General features: G+C 35.5%; 1 long non-coding RNA gene across 1 annotated transcript; it reads left to right on the plus strand.

Moving 5' to 3' along the window:
• Positions 1-18837: 18837 nt before the first annotated feature.
• On the plus strand, positions 18838-22055 carry LOC137851410 (uncharacterized). Its single transcript, XR_011093161.1, has 2 exons — positions 18838-18970; positions 21884-22055. It is a non-coding gene; the product is annotated as an uncharacterized lncRNA (long non-coding RNA).
• The last annotated feature ends 679 nt before the right edge of the window (positions 22056-22734 follow it).

Below are 22734 nucleotides of genomic sequence, written 5' to 3' on the forward strand. Positions count from 1 at the left end.
CTGCTACCCATACCTTTCCATGTAAATCTGATACAATGCCTTTGGCTTAATTGTTGCCATTTATGCCCAGTACAATGGAGTCAGCTCAGTTTATTTTTGGAGTCCTAGAGCCTGACTGACAGAAATTAGGAAGGTTAGCTTGGCAAAAGATAAATCCCTGCTGGCTCTGTACTGTAGGATGTTTTTCAGAGTGAGTTGTGGCTGCTCCTACAAGCAGGGTATCAGATAATATAGATCATTGTCTGAGTGTGGTAAGTCCTCTGTAGAACTAAAAAGTCTTGATACAGGTCTTTCTAAAGAAACAGAATTGCCACTGGACTATACACAACACACTGACATTTTGTTAACATCTTGATCTTTAAGATTCTTTGTCTTATGTTACGTAAATATTTTCTACATTACATTATTCTCAAAGTTCCATATACTTCATATTGTTATGTAGTTGTAGACACACAATACTAAACATCCCTAACCTGAGTAGCAAGTCTTCAACTGCATTCAGGAGAGTTTTCAATCCTATTACTGCCATAGAAAGTAAGTTTCTCAAGAACAGAGCTTGAAAAAAATGTGTTTGTGGAATGGAACATGGAAGAGAAAATGGTTAAGGAATCTTTAGACATTTCACTAAAATTATTTTGGCATACTAAATTTAGGCCAAGTACTCAGATAATTATTTCAGTGAGCATTTATATCTGTCGACATCTCTACAACAGATCCAGATTCTCCTGAAGAAATTATTTTCATTTAACCCTTATTAATAGGGCAAACATTTTTCTTGAGGAAGGTGTAAAATGAGGGTGAAATGAAACTCCAAATGCTATTCAGATTGCTAACAATACTGAGATAAAACTATGAAATACTGAAAAAGCAAATTTCTAGACAGTGTGTATAATATTCCTGTTGCACCAGTGAACAAGATCTAACAAATGCACCAATCTCATTAAGCTGTCTAGATTTATATCAGTTTAAATTCATGACCTCAATAATGACACATTTCAGTGCAAATTGAAAATTTATTCCAAACTTAAAATAAATATAAGATTTATATCATTTATAAAAGTTCATTCTATTCACAGGGGGCTGTAACCTACCTAGCTGTAGTAGATAGTTTTGATCCCGGGATTCTCAGATCCTAGAAAGATAAATATGTATTTTAGTCAATTATAGACCAATACACAAAGTAAATACTAATACAAAAAGGACAGATACTAGTAGAAATGCAAATATGTTTTCCTTTGGTTATCATAGCTGATTTTTTTTTATTCTGTCCTAATATTAAAAAGTAATTTCTAACATTTTGTGGATTTATTCATAGTTAATTTTGTAATAATAAAATTTGCTTTCAGCATGTGAAAAAAAATATCAGAAAACTTGAAGCAAGAAGACAGTTTTCTCTCCTTTTTATTAAATGAGCAACAATGGATTTTTTTTTTTTTTTAAAGTAATAAGTATTTCCAAAATGAAATTTTTGCAGTGTTTTAATTAATATGTATGCATGTTGTACATTTAGCTCTGTAGCCAAGCAAAACTATATTCACTTTTTCTCTTGTTCACTCTTATCCCCCAGTTTTGGCTTTTCCTGTGAATACAAAACCGAAGCAATAGTTTCTTTTGTTTAATGTCAAACTTCTATTCACTTTAACAAGATCAAAGCCTGATACACTTTGCTTTTCACAATGGCTGAATTTCAAGGTTGCTGTTGATCCTGTAGATCTTGTAGATCAACACTGGAGGAGTTTCTCCTTGCTGATGAAAGATTATATAATTTATCCAATATATTTTATCTCAATGCATTCCCTTAAAATAATGAAACAGAATGCAAAGCAACAAGCTCTTCTCCATTTGCTTGAGCTACTGGAGAAAAGTGAACTAACAGAGAAACATATAGTTCTGTTATTAAGCACTGCAGGCAATTGACTTTGGATTTCATGTTTTTTTTATGTATCGAAAGAGAAGGATGATGAGGATGAGCTCAGAGACGGGTAAATTCACATGCATCAATAGGAGGAAGTGAGGAAGAAGTAATATGTTTACTTGGAGCTCTAAAACGTTGGCCCAGCTGGCAAATCACTGCTGCTCCTAGCTCTTCCTAGGAAGAGCAAGAGTGAGAAAACTTGTGGATTGAGATAAAGAAAGTAAATCACCTACCTACCAACTTCTGTAGTGTTGTGGGAAAAACAAACCCGACTTAGGGAACTTAATTTATTTTATTGCCAATTAGCATAAATATTTTATTACTAATTTGGGTTTTGGGAAAGAAAAAGAGACAAACACTTAAAACACTTAAGTAAAAGCACTTTCATGTTGCTTTCCTGGCCTCAACTTCACTTCAGACTCTTCCCCCTTCCTAATCTTCAGTTTACTCCTTCACCCCAGACATTTCGGCTGTCCACTTGTTATCACTGCTGGTTATCACTGGCAATGGAGGTCAGGTTCAGCAGTTTTTCTCTACTGCTCCTTCCTTCTCACTCTTTTAATATGCTCTGGTCTGGGTCCTTCATGGATCACAGTCCCTCCTGTGAAGTACCTGCCTGTGAGCTTCACTAATAACATCACTCCTATCAGTTCGTACATCTTGAGGAGAGGAAGAACTGGAAAAACAGATGAATTAAATTCAAATGGAGAAAGAAGCACTAATTATTTTTGGATAGTCAGCCATTTACTCCAGTCTGGACCTTTGCCAAGCACAGAATGCTTGACAAATGCTATGGGATATATATATTGAGAACTAGACAAAGGACTTAATATTGCCATTTAATAGCTTTCTTAAATCCAGTTTTTATAGCTCTGAATAGTATACATCTTACCACTACTGTGAGTTACTTAAAATATTTATTAAACCAACATTTTTATTACAATATTTCTAGCAAAAAATGTACATTAATTTCGTATAACCTACAACATATTTAACATAACTCTGTTGTATGTGTACAAATGTGCTTTTACAAACACTTAGTATATTATGGTGTCTTCTTTTTTTTTTTTTTTCATGTCAGTCAGTGCAGAGCTGTGAATGACAAATTTGGCCCCTCTGATTTTCTATATTGTCACCAGTACCGGCATTTTACACATCACTTCTAATATAAAGAGGGTTAAGAACCACGGAAAATTTAAGCTTAAAAAGACAGTTGAAATGTTACCTATATTAAAAAAAAAAATCCAATTAAAGTGAATATATGATGGTTTAAGTTTATTACATCTTTATTCTTGTTTGGGGGGAAGTGTGTGAAATATGAGAAAGTTTCTAAATGAAAAATATTGACATATCTTTGTTTCCTGCTTGTATGCTTTTATTATCCCTAGGAAGTTCACTCTCCCTAGATCATTGCCTTCAACTATTCTTCCCTGCTCAAAGGACTCTGTCTCACTGGGATCCATAAGATAATGATAAATTAAAGTTTGTAGTATCAGTTTGCTTTCTGGATAAAAGCTTGGTGAACAAAGGATAGCTCTACAAAGTGGGTATAAACTAGCATTCTGAATATGTGTGTGGGTTGTGTAAGGTAAATGAAGCATTATACCAAAATTCAATAGCACAGAGGTAGGTCAGTGACCTCCCATTGCAAACAGTGTATAACAGAGAAAATGGATATTTTTAAATAAAATAATTTGATTAGTGAAGCAGTAACCTGTAGAAAAATTGGGTATGAGAAGGCTGTATGTGACTTTTCAATTTGCAAGTATTCTTCATTACAAAGCAGTGTTGCTATTCAATAATAAAAACAATTGTGAACAATAATAAAAAAAATGTGAGGGATAAATCTATTTTTTGTTTTTGTAGTGCTTGTTCTCAATTTTATTTTTATTTTTGCATGTGAATATGCTTGTGAAAGCATAGAGCCAGACGTTATTTATTTAATGGGAATAAATATGTATAAATATAAGGAGACTTCTCTATAAAGCTCTGAATACAATCATCTGACCCACACTAAAACCTCTCTCCAACACATCACTCACTTTCTCATTGCAGTGCAAATACTAACATGCACTGCAGGCATATGTTTAGTGTATAGATTTGACTATGATCCAGTTCCGACTTGTCTATTAATGGATCCAAAATGCAATGAAACGAGAAGAAAGATTTGCATTTACTTCAAGTGATGTTTGGCTGACTCCTGAGCTGCTGACTTCTGCCTTCCAAGCAAATAAAGCTATGTGGTGCTGATGGCAGCTCATCAGTTAAGGTTGTTTCCTGTGTGTCTGACAAAGAGGTTATGCTCCTCCATATCTGGGCTTGAAATGTGTGTGATCTGGCCAGCAGAGGTGTCTATGTGATCTATCTGGAACACATAAGGCAGAGAATATCTTCGCTTCCAACCCATACGTTACCATCCCCCCTCTGCCCTCTCACCAGCCAGAATGCACAGGGGTAAAGCACTGCTTGTGATGGATTTCAGTCCAGCTACAAGTGCAGTTTGCCCATTCTGTGCTTTAGGGATGCCCTGGGACAATGCCTCTGTTAAAATGTCTAAAGCTTGCCGCACTTTATTTGGGGTACCACACAGACCCCATAACTTCTGCAGACCTCACTCCTTCACTTGGTGTCTGCAGAGCTGTTTATCTCACAGTTGTCTCAATCCTTTCCCTGACCTCTGTTGCTCTGTTAAATGTTATCACAGAGTTGCCACTAGTGTTGCCAGTGGGCTCAGGTTTGGCCAGCAGGGGCCTGCTTTGGAGAAGGCTGGAACTGACTTCGCCTGACATTGAGGCAGTTACTTGTTCCATCTCTTGCAGGTTAAACCTGCAGGTCCCCCTTGTACCAAAACCTTGCCAAATAAACCCAACACATTAGTCCTCAGAAAACAGACCCAACCACCTATGTAGATGTCCCACTCACATTGGTCTTGGGGTAATTTAGACACTAATTCATCTTTGTGGATCAAGCCTTAAATTGATATGAACGTTTATATCTCACTTAAATCAGAAAACAATTAAGCATCCTAAAATCATGATTCTAATTAGTATTTCATGGAAATTGCATCCTCCCTCTGACACTAAGTTGCTAAGGAGTGACAGTCTTCCAAAGAGGACTTCACCCTGAAAAATTAATAGAAATAGAAAAATTAAAAGAAATATTAAAATTCAGAAAATAATACATAAAGAGTAATACAGTAATACCAGAAGATACTACAGACAATGAAATCACTTAAATAAAATGTTTCATTACTGTCTAAGATCTTTCCATTAGGTCTTTCCCTCTCATACCTCACAACGTTGTCTAATTCTGAGTCTGCTGAGAGTAATTTTAGGCTCCTTGCTTCACTTCAAACTTCAGCTTCAAAGGTATTCTCTACAGGGGGCTTCATATAGAACTGATTCAGGCTTCTATCTATACAAGCAATCACTTGAGAAAATAGCTTAACCATTAGAAAAATGTAGTGGAAACAAAAAGACACAACTAAAGCAAGGCTCCATCTGGTTGTTCCCTAAAGGTTAATGAATTTTCAGAACTGGTGAAAGGAGAAAAAACGCAAGCCCTGTTTTCTCCAGTCTATTAAATAGGATACTTCTGTTTGTGATATGGTGAAATTATTAACTTGTTAGAGTCTCTTTTGACACTGATACTAATTTTCTAGTTCCCCTAGTGCTGCATTAATAGTGTGGCTTGAATCTTGAGTTGGAAGAAAAATGCCAATTATTTTCTGATGGAGTTAAACAACTGATTTTTTAAAATATGTTTAGGATATGTTTTATCTCCCTCAAAATAGCTAAATACAAATTTAAACCTTACTTTTAAAAATAATGTTGGGATTAAAAAGAAACCTAATATGTATCTATTCACTAGTCTTTTTATTTGAAAAAAAATATATCAGTAAGAAAATTTTCAGTTAACTCTTCTTAAGTCTTCAGCAACATACTACTCCAGTATTTCATGCAACGTACAATAAAGAAATAGAAGGATATGATTTTATAGCATGTTTGACTGATGTATCTTTGGAAGACGGGAAATTCTCATCCTCCTCATCCTTTTTCATGCCATAAAGTGATATACCCCTTTGCTCAGGGAGATCTGCTAGGCTGACCCCCTTACAAGCTACAAAAAGGGAGCCTGCACATTCCCCACCAGATTCCCAATTCTCATTGCAAGTCTGAAGAAGTAGAAGTTAAAATATACAGAACAAGTAAAAGAGCAAGACAGTTGGACCATGATGCCCATACACAAGCACCACATAGAATTTCACTGAGGAAGTTAATTGAATATTATGTCCAATATGGTCAGAAACAATCCCAGCTGTGTTTAATTACTACTGAAGTTGTAGCCTCAGTGTATCTGGAACTGCTCTCTGGCACTGAGGCCAAGTAATGTGGAGCAGCTGCATACATGGTATTAAATTCCCTAATATTAACTCATGCAGCGTGCCCACTGAGGATAGTTCCTGGTTCATGCTAACTCCCAAACACTGCCTGAGATTTTACTTGGCAAGACTGCTTAGCTGTCTGGGGTCAAACTGTGTCAGGGATCATTCAATCAGTTTAAGAGTACAGAAGATCAAGCTCTAGTGTCTGGAAACATTCCCTGACAAGATTTAATATAAGAGAACAGACTTATCCTATTGATCTTTGTTATTATTATTTATTTCTACTATTAATAAGCATTATTAGGTTAAATATTTACTTTTCACATTTCTATTAAGCAGCAAAGTGCCATTGAATTAGTAAGATTCTTACAACATTGATTTTAATGTCAGTTTGGATAATAAAAATATGATGTGGAAAATATTGTATAATATCTTTCAGGAAGAGGATAATTGAATACCTGTTATTGTGTTTTATGTAATATGAATCTAATTTTCTGATTGATTCTTGAAGTTGTAAAATAAAGCTAATGATGTAGATGATTGTATTTTGCAGAAGAGCAATGTTGTACTGTTGTCCTGTATAAATATCTATACTACAGCACAAAGGTAATATATAAAAAGAACAATGTTTTTACAGATGTTATTTAGGTGAAGATAATATTTTTTGCAAGCCATTACACAGAAACTTAAAGAAGATGTTATCAGACTTGAGTGCAGCTGAAAAGTAGGTTTCCATACTGCTGGTAAGAAGGTAAGAATATATGTTGTTTGTGAACAATTAAGAATTCTTTTTTATTATTATATTTTTATTTTTATTTTTATTTGTTTGTTTGTTTTTTGTTTGTTTCAATAATCCAGTAGACTCAGGAACGTCCTCCAACAGAAACTGATTTGAATATTGTGCTAGGACTGAACAATATGAATAGAAAAACAGCTAGAAGTGAACTGAAACAAAAACTGAGACTGATAATAACATCACTACAAGTTTGCTTCATATGAAGATAGAAACCATTTGGTAAAAAATAGGAAGAGAAATGATTCAGAGTTCTTGTGGAGATCAGACTGATAGTATAGCACACCTCTCCGTTGCATGATTTCACATGGACATCTCACTGCAATTATTAAGCTGCAACTATGAATAATAGTGCAATACAGAATATAAGAAATAACTGTATGCCTAATAGATGTTTGCTCAAAGTTTACTTGGTGTAACAATAGATGCTTCAAATCCTGATGAACATAGGATGCTGATATATGTACAGTGATTTGAAACCTGATCCTTGACTGAAATTTTATTTATTTATTTATGTATTTGTTATTTATGTAGTAACATTAACTTGATCACTCAGACTAAGGGGATGCAGTTGACCAGGAAAGGAAAAGTTTATTAAGGAATAAATGTTTTCTAATCATGTTGCCATAGCTCTGGTCAGTGCCTTCTTGTTAAGGGAACAAAAAAATCTAACACCTTGGACGTCCTCTCTATTTTTCTTATTATATATACATATATTTTCAGAGAAAAAGTGGAAAATTTGTAGCAGAGTCTGCTTCAGTCGTTATTAATAAAATTGTGCTGTATTCCACTTTTATTTCAATTTTTATTTCCAGTCTAAAACTAGCTGTATATAGCTATTTGATTGTATTAGCAAGTACTATCTATCTTTGTTTCTTTGATATAAGATATCAAGTGTATGTTTATTGCACCTTATCTAATCTGGAGTGCCAAAATTAAGGGTCTTTGCCTTTAGAAGGCCAGGACTATCCTCTTGTGTTAAGGTATGTGTTAAGTTTGACTAAAGATTCTGTCTTCTGTAGCAAGTACCCAAACTGAACAGGCCATTTGAAAGCAAGTGTAACAAACAGACATTATCATACCACTGTTCAGGAAATCCCAGTCTAGCTCTCAGCGAACAACTTGAAGTTATATTGCAACCAAAAAACTGGAGTAGATGTACCAGTGAAAATCTTATATGAATTGACTGACAGAAAAGAAATGTGGCATAGAGTGTTGACAAAGTAATTCAGTCTGTTATTATCCTTTCTTGAGTCTTCTTACTTTAATAAGGAACTCACCATAGAGTTCAGTATGATTCAGCAGTTCTGCTCTGTATGTCTATGCTATTGCACAACCTATTGCAGAACATCTTCTACCTCCTCCTAAAAGTTGAATTATTTTAGCCTACAGGTGCCAAAAGAACATCCAGAACCAAGGAAGTGGTCATAGAATTAGTGTAAAATCAATGAAGTTTTTGCCTGCACTGCTTGGTTTGGGTTTTAATCTCTAGACAAAAAATCAAGCTGATTCGGGCAACCCGCAGCAAATTGAAATAAAACCCGAGTTTAATCAAGTCAGCCCAAAGACAAGTGACAAAATTATGGTTATTAACTTGCCTTCTTTGTATTAATGCACCTGTAGATCAGCAATTAAATGGTAAAATCTCTCTTCCTGAGACAGCTGAGTTTCCCTGGCGTTCAATTTTTCATGCTGAGATTGCTACCCCAAAGTGCAGTTTAGTGAGCTTGGAATAGATTTCTCTCTAAGGCTATTCATCTAGTAGATTTTTATTTTTTAAAATGTTAGAATGTACACATATGCATTATTTTGTTTCTGTAAAGTTTATACATACTGTAGTGAGCAGATTTCTTGCATTCAGTGCTTGACTTTCTGAATGTATTTGTTGCCCTCATATAAAGTAGCCAGTAAAATTTATTACTTAGTACTTTGAGGTACATGTTCATTTGAGGCAAACTGGCAAACTGCTTCAACTTCTCTTGGTTCACAGATCACAATTGATGTAATACTAATGGAGCTGGTGAAAATGGTAATAATGCTGTTTTCCAATATGAGTACCTGGTATAATATAGAGTTCTCTAAAGCCATTGTAATTTGTGCCTGTTGGAGGCCTAAAGGAGTTCTTCTAGCATCTAGGGGACAGAGTAAAGCAGAATAATTAATACAGCTGCTCTGCACAGAAACTCTAAAAATACTGAGCTACTTCACATAGGATAATCACACAGTGGCCAGTTAGGTCAATTTTTAGGATTGTTCTTATATATATATATATATATATATATATATATATTTATTTATTTATTTTTCTACCTGGCCAATAGAGCTTACTTAGCGTTGATCATAATTTAGCCCTAGAGAAGCTTTCCCTTAATATTCACAGTCAGGAATTTCTTTCAGCTTGTGCTGAAGAAAATGGTTTTGTGTGCAAATTCAGAAGAGACTGTGCTCCCAGGCAGCTACTTCAATTATAATCTGGATGTTTGTAGGTGAAATTAGTCATCCATGGCTTTGCAGTATTCTGGCATTCAGATCTTTCAGGGAAGTCTTGGTGCCTAAGAATAGCTGCTAAATTAATAAAATAATTATACCTTAATTATGCCTAACTCTGGCATTATGTCATTATGCATTTGTGAATTGGGATCCATTTTTCCCTTAACTTAAACATTTTTTTTTCCCCTTGAACAAAAGGAATAAAACAAATATTAAATCATTGAATCATAGTCATCCTATAAATGAAGAAAATGAAGGTTAACTAAAGCTTTTCTCAAAAAAAAAAAAAAAAAAAAAAAAAATAGAGTATCTCCTTACAAGACACATGGTGAGATTCTGTGTCTCAGTTCATTGTGATACTTAAAATGGGACTTGAGATTTGCTTCTATTCTGAAGAAAGTGGTCAGAAAAGCAACCTCACATTCACTAAATACTCTCCTTTCAGTCTGAAATTACCACTGATACCTACCTGCATAAAGGAAGTATTTCAGCCTGAAGAGCTGGGTTTAGATTAATTTTTAATTCCATGTACCTTAAAATGTTTTAGCAATTTGAGCCAAAGATCAACCGAACAGTTCTTACTGTTCTTAATAAAATGTATCTTGATAGCAAATAGCCACAGTTGTGTGAAGGCTTTCATATATGGTGCTTTCTTTTTCAAATGTCTATTAATACTTTAGTTTGTTACTTGATGACTTTTTGGATTGAATTTTCCCTTATCTGGATATCACGCTGAAGAATCATTACCATTCCATGATTGATTAGCATAGGAGGTGTTTCTCTTGTGCTTTAATGTGAAGATTCTTGGTGACAGCAAAAAAAAATTTAATGCTATTTATATATGTGACAATGTATCTTCTAATATTTATTTAATATAATTTCTATTTCTCCATTCTTTAAGATGATCTAAGTTTTAGTGCCTCATTTGGACTGATTTACAATGTGTTTTCTGTTTTCTTTTTTTAATGTGCAGATTTAATAACCATGTGTCCATTGTCAGCCAATTTACTTTGGTAGATTATTCCATTTCACATTTATGATATATCAGGCAACATATATACATAACATATTTAAAACACTACACATATACATAACTATAGTTCTTTTACTTATCATAGTAAAAATGAATATGTTTTGAGAATCTTCTGAAGACCTCTTTTCAAACTGAATGTGAATACAGTTTTCTCAAATAAAAATCACTGACTGAAACCAAAAAGTACACACAAACAAACAAACAAACAAAAGAAACAAACAAACAAAGAAACAACAGACCCAGCAGCACAAAAAGGACATGGACCTATTAGAACAAGTCCAGAGGAGGGCCACAAAGATGATTAGGAGGCTGGAGCACCTCTCCTCTGAAACCAGGATGAGAGTGTTGGGTTGTTCAGCCTGGAGAAGACTCCAGGGAGACCACACAGGGGCCTTGCATTACCTAAAGGGAGCCTACAGGAAAGCAGGAGAAGGACTCTGTCAGGGAGTGTAGTGATAGAACAAAAAGTAATGGTTTTAAACAAGAGAGAGAGAGAGAGAGAGAGAGAGAGAGAGAGAGAGAGAGAGAGAGAGAGAGAGAGAGAGAGAGAAAGAAAGAAAGAAAGAAAGAAAGAAAGAAAGAAAGAAAGAAAGAAAGAAAGAAAGAAAGAAAGAAAGAAAGAAAGAAAGAAAGAAAGAAAGAAAGAAAGAAAGAAAGAAAGAAAGAAGAAAAAGAAAGAAAAAGAAAAAGATAGATTGATTTAGATTAGGTATTATGAAGAAATTCTTTACTCAGAGAGATGTGAGGCACTGGCACAGGTTGCCCAGAGAAGCTGTGGATGCCCCATCCCTGGAAGTGTTCAAAGCCAGGCTGTATGGGACTTTGACCAACCTGGTCCTGTGGGAGGTGTCTCTGCCCATGGCAGGGGAGTTGGAATTACCTAGTCTTTAAGGTCCCTTCCAACCCAAACCTATGATTCTATGATTCTATGAAAAAAATAAAAATAAAAATTGGCAAACAGACCAGAGAATTCTGACAGCACTCATGCTGCGAATAATCTTCCCTATCATACATAGCAACAACATTGAGCCTGGGAACTTGAGCATCTATGTTTAAACAGACATCTAATTTGGATATTAAAGTATTTATATTACAAATATTTGTCAAATCTTTTAGCAGCTTGTTCAAATGGTTAATCAATGTTACTGTAAAATATTACATCTTGTATTGAGTCATTGTATATATGGTCAGCTTAGGTATTCTTCTTGTATTATCCAATAGAGCTTATACTTTCATTGAACAGTTTTCCTTTTAAATCATCACTGCAAAAGCTTTTACAGATCATCTGTTAGAATTGTGAAATGAAAGCAGATAATGAAAGCAGATTTAGTACTATTAAACCTTACAGGTTGAGAACTTTAAGAGCAAATTTGTAACTTTTTTGTTAACATAGAACTTAACTACCAAGAAAGAATTGTCACATAAGCTTTTGACTTTTTTTCTTCTGTAATCTGACTAAAAGCTCTTTGTATTTTTCTGAGGTTTCTTAATCATTGATTGACATTCCTGTGCCTCTAAAGAGAAAATTTACCTTCTCACCTGGATTAAGTTCTTGCTGAAATATTTATTTTCTGTGTAGTTGTGGAATGCCTTTATCTATCTATCTATCTATCTATCTATCTATCTATCTATCTATCTATCTATCTATCTATCTATCTCACCTCTAAATAAACTAAGTAAAATGGAGGAAAAACAAACAATATCCATCTGGATCAAATGACTCTAAATATTATAGTTTTAAAATTCCTTAACTCATCTGTAATTTTAAATTTCCCTTACTATTTTTTCTTCCTCAGAGTGGGGGGCACTAAAAATGCTTTTGGACAAGGGAGGGATCAGGAATTATGATAACAAAATTACTTGTAGCAGCATGAAAATACTTTTACTTGGACTTCCTTTCAAATAACTGTGTATTATAGCAGAGAAAAATCGTGACCTATGGAGAAGTAGAGAGGAGATGTTTGATGCCAGTGCCACTCTGGGAATTTTGTGAAGGTACTGATAGAACAAATAATATTAGAACACTTTTATGTTTGCACATGTAAGGGGAAGTTGCATTTCAGGTCAATAACTTTGAGCTGAGAAGGTTTTTACTCACAGACTTGAAAGAGAACCTCTGTATCTTTTGGTCACAGTTGTTCTAGGTCAGGCCTACTGAAGAGCAAACATGAAAACATAGATAGATGAGGATTTGTTGCTAAATAAAGATGAAGAAAAACATACTTCTGTGTGAGCACTTTGATGACCATCAGTTTTCTTATCCATTTTTATTTCCAGATCCATTGGAGGAATCTGAGTGTGATGTATTTCTAGTACAGAAAAGAGCTGTTGGATTGAGAGTTTGTAACACTGAAATACTCAGATTTTATTAAGTATTTTCAGATGTCTGAAACAGACATCTCTAGTATATCTGTATTTCTTACATATTTTCATTTTCGGTTGCTGCCTTCCCCTCATGTTTTAATCATGCACTCATGGCATTAGCAGGCTTGATTATTATTATTATTTTGAAATAAGTAAGTATGATAACATTTCAATGGCTATAGCAGTGTAACTAATTAGGATACTGACAAATCAAGGCTTATCATGCTTGAATTAGCATAGAAACAAATTTCACTGTTACGTGGCATCAAAAAGTTGCTAACTGGTTCTTTTTCCTTGTGCATGGTACAGGTTTTGTGTTCACATACCAGGTCCATGTATTCAGAAACCTCTTTTCCTTCTCACCTTCCCCCTGTCAGCCTTCAGGCACATTCCTACACCTCTGCCTCAGTTATCCCTGAAGGACAGGCACTGAAGCCCTTATTTGCCTCAGGTATCTTGCACTCATCAGTGATTACATCCCTGCTGCTTCTAACTCCACATATGCCTTTCAAAACTACAGCTTATACACATCAACAGAAACAAAACAAATTCTGGCATTGCTCTCATGTTAAATCAGAAAGTTTTCAAGAGCATCCTCTGTTGAAATACTTCCTTGGCTAACTCAGAGAGATACTTTGGAATCACTCGTGTTCTAATATCCACAGTGTTGACATGTTACTTCAAAAATGAAGGGCCATAAAACTATTTGATAATTAGATTATATTAATCAATTTCATCCTTGCCAGTGGCAATACACCCCCCTCCCTCCAATAACATTCCAATCAAAACTAATGTAAAAATACTCTCTGTTACCAGTTCACATTTATCCCACACTAATCCTACAAGATATGTATTTATAGTACCCCTCTAAGAGCAATTCCACAAAAGCACTTAGGTCAGTATAGCCTCTTTGATTAACTTTGGGCTTTAGAGCAGGTTCTAAATGCATCACTGAGATAGAGGTAGAGCTGGGAAGAAAAAAAAAATAAAAATAAAAGAGTTGTACTTGACTATTTGTCAGAACGCTGTTAAATGCACTGTTGAAAATGTTTCAGCACAGTAGTAATAAAATGTCATTGTCAAATGATAATGAATTATGTGACCAAACTGTTCTATAGCAAAGCTTGCAATAGTGTATACGATCATGCACAGCATTCTGATTACTTGATTTCATTGTTGTGAAACCATTTTATTTGTACTTACATCAAAGGTTGGCATTTGACTAATATCTGTCAAAAGTAAGGCTCTTAAGTCATCATGTAAACAAGGATGTATTCTGGAAGAAAACAAATGGCAGCAATGCAAATAGATATACATTTAGATAGTGTGTATATATGTATATATTTAAAAGTACATTTCTAGGGGAATTGCTAGACTTTCAAAGTATTTAATCAAAAATAGAACAAAATATTCCAGAACATTTCCTTTGAACTTTATAGTACTAATTTGTTGGGGTATTTTGTGATGTCTTATATTTTTCTAATATAATTTTCTATATCTCAGAAAAACAAGATGAAAAATACTGTTAAATAAAGAAAAAAATAGGATCCTAAATGAAAATGTTATTATTTCCTATCGGAGATGCTGGAAAAAAGAAGTAATTTCTATGAAATGTTTTGATTTTGTAGAATTATAATCTTCTACAAAAATTTGACTAGTATTTGTTTATCTTTGGAAAGCATATAACTTTCTACGGGTATTAAAAAAAAAGTTATTCACTTCTAATATGGAACTGACTGACTTTTGAACTTTACAAAAGATTTGTTTATCTGGTTGGTATGACATTTTGTATCAGCATAAGACTTATTTATAACTAGACCATCTTTTATTGGAGCACTTCTTTACAGCACATAATTTAATTATTTGTAAGCATTATACAGAGCCAATATAAAGAAAACACTGAAGAAGGTTTCCCATAGGTTTTAGAATAATGTATATAATTCACACTTTATAACAAGATATCTAGTTAGGTACAAAGCTCTTAAATAAACCTAAACCAGCACCTGTCTAAAGGAAGTATAAAATTTTGTCCAGATGGAATGAGCTGATTTTACACGATAATTTTGCTCTAGATTTTGAATGGGCTGTGCTCATCTTCTGTTCACAATAAAATCACTGTAACAAATGAAATTCTGTGGATTATCCATACTTATAGTGAGCTATCTACACCAGGTTTGGATCTTTGTAGTTTATACTGGTTATAAAAACTCATGGCTTTCAATCAGTAACTGCATGAAAATTTTAGAGTAAGCATAAATGACAGTGGGAGAGCTTGTCATTTTCCTGCTTCCTTCCACTGAAGACATCTGGCCACGAATCATTAGTACAGTTTGCAACACTTGCAGTACTGTTGATTCCTTGCCATTTCTTGTTTCTTACTGGTGAAGAGCCAGAGAAAAAGTAGTCTGTTTTTGAAATCAAATGACTTAAAGAACTGATGTCAGATATGTCCTTTAGCTAGTATTTGTAACCTTTGTCTTGGTTGCATTAATTTCCTGTGTCAGTAGACATCTGCTGATGTTAATTGAACCAACGTGCTCACAATTTTTTCTGAACTCACCAACCTACCTGCCTTCCTAAAGCCTTGCAGCTCAAGGCTTCCATTTCTTCCACTAGTAACTTACTGAATAGTGGGTAGATTTAAATGTTGCTTTCTCCATTTTCAAAGTCTCACACTTCTTTCCCCTAAGTTATTCAAATTAATTCCATACTGTGGGATAGCGATCTCTTTTGGTTTTCTATGATGACAGTCTTAAGGACAGTTTTCTCAGTATGTTGCTCTCCAGAGTTTGAGAAATGATTGATATGAGTACTTTTCCAGCCTTTGTAGCTTGCTCACACAATGTCTATGGTAGACTAGAGAACTGAACCTGCATTTCCCATTGGCCTGTAGGTTTTCTGCCTTATATTTTAGACCTAATCTTCCCAATAATGTTATTTACTGTTCAAAAATTTCACCATGTAAGGAAAATGGAGAACAAGTTTCCACTAAAGCAAGCACTATGAAAAGTTAAAACTATGACAGTTCCTGTCCCAAGAGTTTATAATCTAAAACTGAGACAAAATCAGAGGAAGATTGCAGATTATACTAGACTGTGAGGAGCTGTTGACTTTCTTGAGGGTAGAAAGGCCTTGCAGAGAGATCTTGACTAATTAGAGGGCTAGGCAATCATCAACCTCATGAAGCTTAACAAGTACCAGATTCCACACCTGGGATGGGACAACCTTGGCTGTATGTGTGTGGGACAAGAGGCTGGAGAGCAGCCCTGTGGAAAAGAATGAGGGGTTTTTGGTTGACAGCAGATTGAATAATCAACAGTATGCCTCAGCAAGCAACTGCGTCCTAGGGTGCATCAAGCATGGCATTGCTGACCAGCTGAGGGAAATCATTGTCCCACTCTCCTTGCACTGGTGTGGCTTCACCTCAAGTACTGTGTGCAGTTTTGGGTGCCACAATTTAAGAAGAATATAAAACTACTAGAGAGTGTCCAAAAGATGGCTATGAAGATGATGAAAGGTCTGGAGGGGAAGATGTATGAGGAGCTGGGTTTCTTAAGCATAGAGAAGAGACTGAAGGGAGGCCTCATGGTGGCCTGCAGCTTCCTCATGAGGGGGGCAGAGGTGCTGAGCTCTGCTCTCTGGGGACAGTGACGGGACCTGAGGGAATGGCATGCAGACAGGGGACAGGGGAGGTTCATGCTGGATATTAGGAAAAAAGTCTTCAACAAGAAGGTGGTTGAGCAGTGGAACAAGCTCCCCTGGGAAGTGATTGAGCCTGCTGGAGTTCAGGAAGCTTTTGGACAATGCTTTCAGACATATGGTCTGATTTTTGTGTGGTCCTGTGTGGAGCCAGGAGTTGGACTCCATGATCCTTGTGGGTCACTTCCAACTTGGGATATTCTGTGATTTTACGATTCTATGACATAAAATGTAACAAAGCACTAAACAGTAATCATACTAATGTCATATTAGTCATTGTCGTGTTCCTCGCGTCTTTTTGGCTAAGTGAATGGTGGAATGGGGAAATAAAAAGCGAAATTTAGATAGAGGAAAGAAAAAAAAAGGAAAAAAGAGACTGACCATTGATGGGAAAGAAAAGAAAGGAAATACGGCAGACAGGAATAGAGCTAATTTGAAAAAATTGTGACAGGGATGTCTGGAAAGACTGGGAGGTAGCAGTGAATTAAACAAGGGAGAGAACTTTTCATGCAAAAAATATAAAAAGTGATGTGCTACTGATGGGAACAGGAATGCTCCTGTGGTGTTCTGAGACTGCTTCTGTGATAATTGTCTTTGATAATTATCCTAAAGGGTGTTCTGTAGTTGTCAGGTCAAGTGGTACCACAAGCTCATGTTTAAACTGATCAAGTGTCAGGTCACTTATGCTGTGTCCGTCTTGAAAAATAGATACGCACCATGGCAGAAAAGCTATCCCACAGCCTCTCAGTGACACATGCTTCCCTAGTACATACCTTGCTCAAACTCATAGGCTTAACTCATTTGCTCATTTGCTTGGTGCTTTATGGCCCAAGCAGAATAGTGTATAAATAAAAGTAGTTAACAACAATGTGTATGTATGCAGGTGCTCAGGTCCAGCGCTCACATTTGTCTTTTCTTGTCTTTGTATTCATGTGTGGTCCTGGCAAAGGGATTAATGTTTGTGATGACACAGCAGTTACATGTACTTTGTACTATTCTGTAGAATACTCTAATTAGCATGGGATGAGAACTGTCCAGAATACCTGCTATATAAAAAGGCAGATTATATTTTTTTCTTCTGAGAGGACTCTCATCAACTATATCATGAATACCACTTTGGAGTAGATGGCTAAACCACAGGGAATCCTCAAAGTCTATAGTAGAGAGCCATGGCCATGACAGGATGCCCTGTGACTATATGTCCTGAACCTGCCTGCACAATAAAATCCCTCAAGCCTAGCATCAGCATGAGGAGCTCTAGCTCCAGCACCAGAGTTCTGTAGCATGATATATATAGGAACAGCTGTGCTAACTATGGTTGTGGCCCAGGTTCCTGTTCCCCAGTTGTATACAGCTTTTTTTGTTTGTTTTGTTTGCATGAGCTGTGCTTGCTAGTGTTTATACAGCCAGGTTATGCCGGATCTTTTTGCTGTTTCTTCTTTATTGCTGCTTGGAAAACTTCTTGTTGGGAAAACTGTGATTTTTTTTTTATTTTTATTTTTTCCAGTTGTTGACCAGGTCATAGGTCTTCAGTTCCCCTGGCACAGTCTTTTGAAGGTGTATACAAATAGGAGAAAGGTAAAAGGAGATGATTAACCCAGCAGAGGTGACCCAGCAGCATGTGACCCAGTGCATGTTATGAGGACAAAGAGACCTGAAATGGTGGTGGCAAAAGCTGAGAGTGTCAATAGGGGCAGCTGTGTCTGCTTTCTTCACTAAGAGTCTTTGCCATTTATTCAGCGTTGCTGCAGGGCTTTAGACAGCTCGGTTTCATGAAAGTCAGTGCCATGCCAAATATTGAAAGGTTGTTGTATTATATTGTACTACTGAAAGAATTTGATTCTATGAAATCTATAAAGGGCCTATTATTCAAAGGAACTATTCGAAGGTTCAGGGGAAATCTATGTTGAGGCCATTTTGATGTTTGCAGTTCCCTGAGCAGCAGAACAAACACAATCCAGTTCTTTATAGATCTCTTTTTTTTTTTTTTTTTTTTTTTTTTTGGCTTTAGATTTCTACCCCAGCACAGTAATTACATGTTCCTGTTCCCAGTGTTTCCTATATCTTAACTTTTCCTCCCCTAACACTTTGTAAACCCCTCGCATTTTTTTTTCCCTCTAACTTCTTCCTGAATAACTTATTTTCAGGTGCTGCTGCGCTGCTGCAGATGTCTGCTCACCAAGGACACCTATTAACTTCCCATAAGAAGTTAATTAACTACTCCAACCATAAGAAAACACCTAGCATGGGGAATTAAATGGCATTTCCAGCAATCTTCTAGGATGATTCGAGGTAGGCATACCTATTTCTTTTTAGTGAGACTTTTGTTTCTCTTTAGTGACTGTAAAGGGACTCTAGACCACCATCTTAGATTTCAGTGTACAATCTTAGATTGCTAAATTTGATAAGATGAATCTCACTGTGGGTTGAGAATGTACATATTATCTGCTAAATGCATTTGCTTTCATTAATTTTGTACATTCTGTTGTCTCCAGTGAGATCTTTCAGTGCTCTGCAAAGCAAGCTGCTATCTCATTTGATAGAAGTTGCTGTGGACCTGTTTATGACTGAGCTTATGAGGCACAGCTTGACCACCCAGGCACAGATTTTTAAGGGAATGAGACAAGTGATCAAGGGGTTCAGTTCTATCAGATGGCATTCTTGTAGTTTGGAATAATATCTACAATAACCTTAACAGACTCCCTTTAACAAAGAGATAATAAGAGCAAATGTTTCTTAATGGGAAATTTGAAATTAAAAGCACAGGAGTAGGTTTCTATCACAGTGTGTAGCAGAATGCTGTAAACTACACGAAACAGATGTAAAATTACTGTGTATTGCAAATGAATAGCCTCTAATGAATGGACTGTAGAAATATTTCTATTTGTCTGGCTGGATGAATAATGTGGTAGAAATCTAGTTGCCAGATATAATTTTACCTGACACACGTGCTTTGTTGTAAAATCACCATTGTGGAGACCAGCTCCCTGTCTGCCAGCCAGATTTTTTTAAAGTTAAATTGAAGTGACTGACTCCGTTGCAGATAGCTGTAGGCTACATTTCTACTTCCTACTAAAGGACTGGGAAGTAGAGCACTACCATAGCAAAAAAGCAGAGTGATTGCACTGGTAAATCAGTTGCTAGGTTTTCTTAAGTACTTGGGCCATTCTTTCTTTAAAATAAGTAAGTAAATAAATAAATAAATAAATGTTAAAGTTAACCTAAATTTCAGTTTAATTTGATTCTGAAATCTCTGGAGTAAGTAACACCCCACCCCTCCACCTTCCTTTCCATTTTTGACCTGGAAATCAATCAGCAACTACTTACAAATAGCAGCAAGTAACCTGCATCTCTATTAATGTGAAGTGAAGTAAGACGTGTGCTCGTTAGGTCTATTACCATTATTGACAATGAATTCTAATGCACTTATGATCAAATACATGGCTTTAATTATAAGATTTCTTTCTAATTTTGGCTCCAAGTATAATGTGCTCACTTATTAACTCTGGTATTGATCCAAATCCCATTGCAGTAAGAAGGGGAGTATTTTGATTGGAGTAATACGTATCTGGTATTGACTGCCATGGCTTCACTCACTTCCATGAAGTCACGATGACTCATCCAGCAGAGGATGTGCTCACTTTCGGAGGCACTGAATGAGGGATGGGTTCTGCAGCTGACAATAGGCAGGTGGCCTCATATAGACAATATTAATTATGAGATCACATGTTGGCACTTAGTGATTCACAGTGCTCACTGTCCTTGTTTTAGCTCAACTGTTCCAGATTCCAGATGCTGTGGGCATTGTTTTCATAACCTCTTTAAATCAAAACAGTCTTGAAAATCTAAGTTGTGTAAAAATGCCCAACTCTATCCATAAATTCAGACCAACTATGTAAGCTAGAAGATGATCTGACATACAGGTATTGCTATGCAATTCAATTTTTGTCTTTCAGCTCTTCCTTCTGCAATAGACAACTATGGATTATGCTTTTATTATTCCATAGCATATCAATTACAGAAACAAACAAACAAACAAACAATAATTATTAACAGTCAATGCTCTTGTTATATTTACTTGGCTTTCAATTGTGCCATTGTTCCTGTTAGTCATTTTAGCTTACCTTGTTCTTTGATTGCTCCTAAGGGTGAATGACTAAGTAATGACAAAGACTTCCTGCACTTCAGCTCCCGCCAAAAGCAAAGTTTAAGTATGAATGTATTTTTAGCTTCAGCTTTTGACATGAAAGCTTCAATATTTACAAGTAATGCTTTTAAATAACCTGCATATCATTGTGTTTTATTCAGAATCACAACTCCCAGAGAACCCTTAACAACTTTCCTTATAATCAAGAATGTCTTTATAATCAAGAATTTTTGAAAATCATCCCATGTTATATAAATCAGCCAAATTTCTAGATGAAGGATGATTGAATGAATTAAAATAAATACCCCTGGCTACTGGCATACATCTTGGTCCTTGTGCCTAATATGTTCATTTACATATGAGGTAAAGAGTATTAAAGTCCTGACAAATTAACAACTTCATATCCAGATACAGTATATATTTCTTGCCTTGCTAACAGTAAAGACTCATATTTCAAATACTTTCAGAGTGACATTATGAATTCAGAAACTTCTTGTAAATAACCAGTGAATCATAAGACTTTGAAATAAATGTCTCATGTCCATACTGCATATTCTATTAAAAAAAAAAAAAGAAAGAAAGAAGAAAGAAAAAGTTGCAAAACCAAGGCTATTACATGTTTAAATATAAAGAAATGGAGGCTGATACCTGTTACATATATATATATATATATATATATATATGTATATAAATGTGTATATATATGTATTGAGAATGAAAAGAAAGTTAGAAATTCAGATTTCCAAATAGATTCAGATTTTCGTTTTGGATACAAGGAGGATCTTACCTGAATGACAGCTACTGATGACACATTTGAGAATAACAGACCTTTTCCTTGGAGGTCAAACTGAAATATTTCCATATTTCCTGGTGGAGTTCTCAGAGGCATTGGGAGGGTGTAATTCCCTCTGGAAATCCCCATGGGGACATAATGGATCTCCTTGTATTCAGGTTATGAAGTCTTTGGATCCTTGACATTGTACAGTGTTATAGACTGGTACACAGTGAAGATGTGATGTCTGCTTCCTCCTTGACCTCTTTTTTCTTTTTCTTATCAGACATGTTCCGAGGAAGGAATCCTTTGTACCAAAAGAATCTGGATATAGCACATGTGTTTGCCTGCTGGCATCCCAAGAAGTGTTACCTCTCTCCCTACAGAAGGCTCACACTTTATAGCTCCTGGAAAGTAACATGTTTGCCTTCAATAAATAATATGCATTTTAAAGAAAACATCTGGATAAAAATTGTGCTTGGCTTTTTAAAATATAGAATTAAAAAGAAATCGTATTAAAGAAAAGTAGTGCAATAATAGTAGAGCTTGCTATCATAGAAAAAATCAATTTAACTTATATAGGTGGACTTCTATGGGATACATACTATAAAATCACACTACAGAATTTTCCAAATATAGAACACAGGGACCACTGAAGGAGTGGTAGAAGATCTCTCATTAATGAAACAAAGGCAGCAAATAGAGATTAAAAAAAAAAAAAAAAGTGTAGGTGTAGAGATTTTATTACAGTGCTTAGCAATGTAGTCATCAATAACAGCAGAAAATGCTAAGGGAAGGAACGTATGGAAGCATTAGAAACAGGATCAAGTTATAAGCTCTGGGAGAAAACAGAATCCAGGATATATGGAGGAGATACCTAGGAATGGTAATGTCAGGAAAGGTCCTGAAGAAATACAAACCATCAAATTAGTTATCAGTCCAAGAAAGAGCAGCTTTTACAGGAATAGAAATATTAACAGAACATATTAAAAATGTTTATTTTTATATAACACATTTCTAGGCACCTAGTTAACATAATATACAGATGGACACAAGAATGTTTAGTGACGGGTAAAAATAATAACTGAGGGGCTAGTTTACAAGAAAGTCAAAGTCCTATAACATGGCTGAAAAGTA

Source organism: Anas acuta, chromosome 2 (genome assembly GCF_963932015.1).
Source record: "Anas acuta chromosome 2, bAnaAcu1.1, whole genome shotgun sequence".
NCBI lineage: Eukaryota > Metazoa > Chordata > Aves > Anseriformes > Anatidae > Anas > Anas acuta.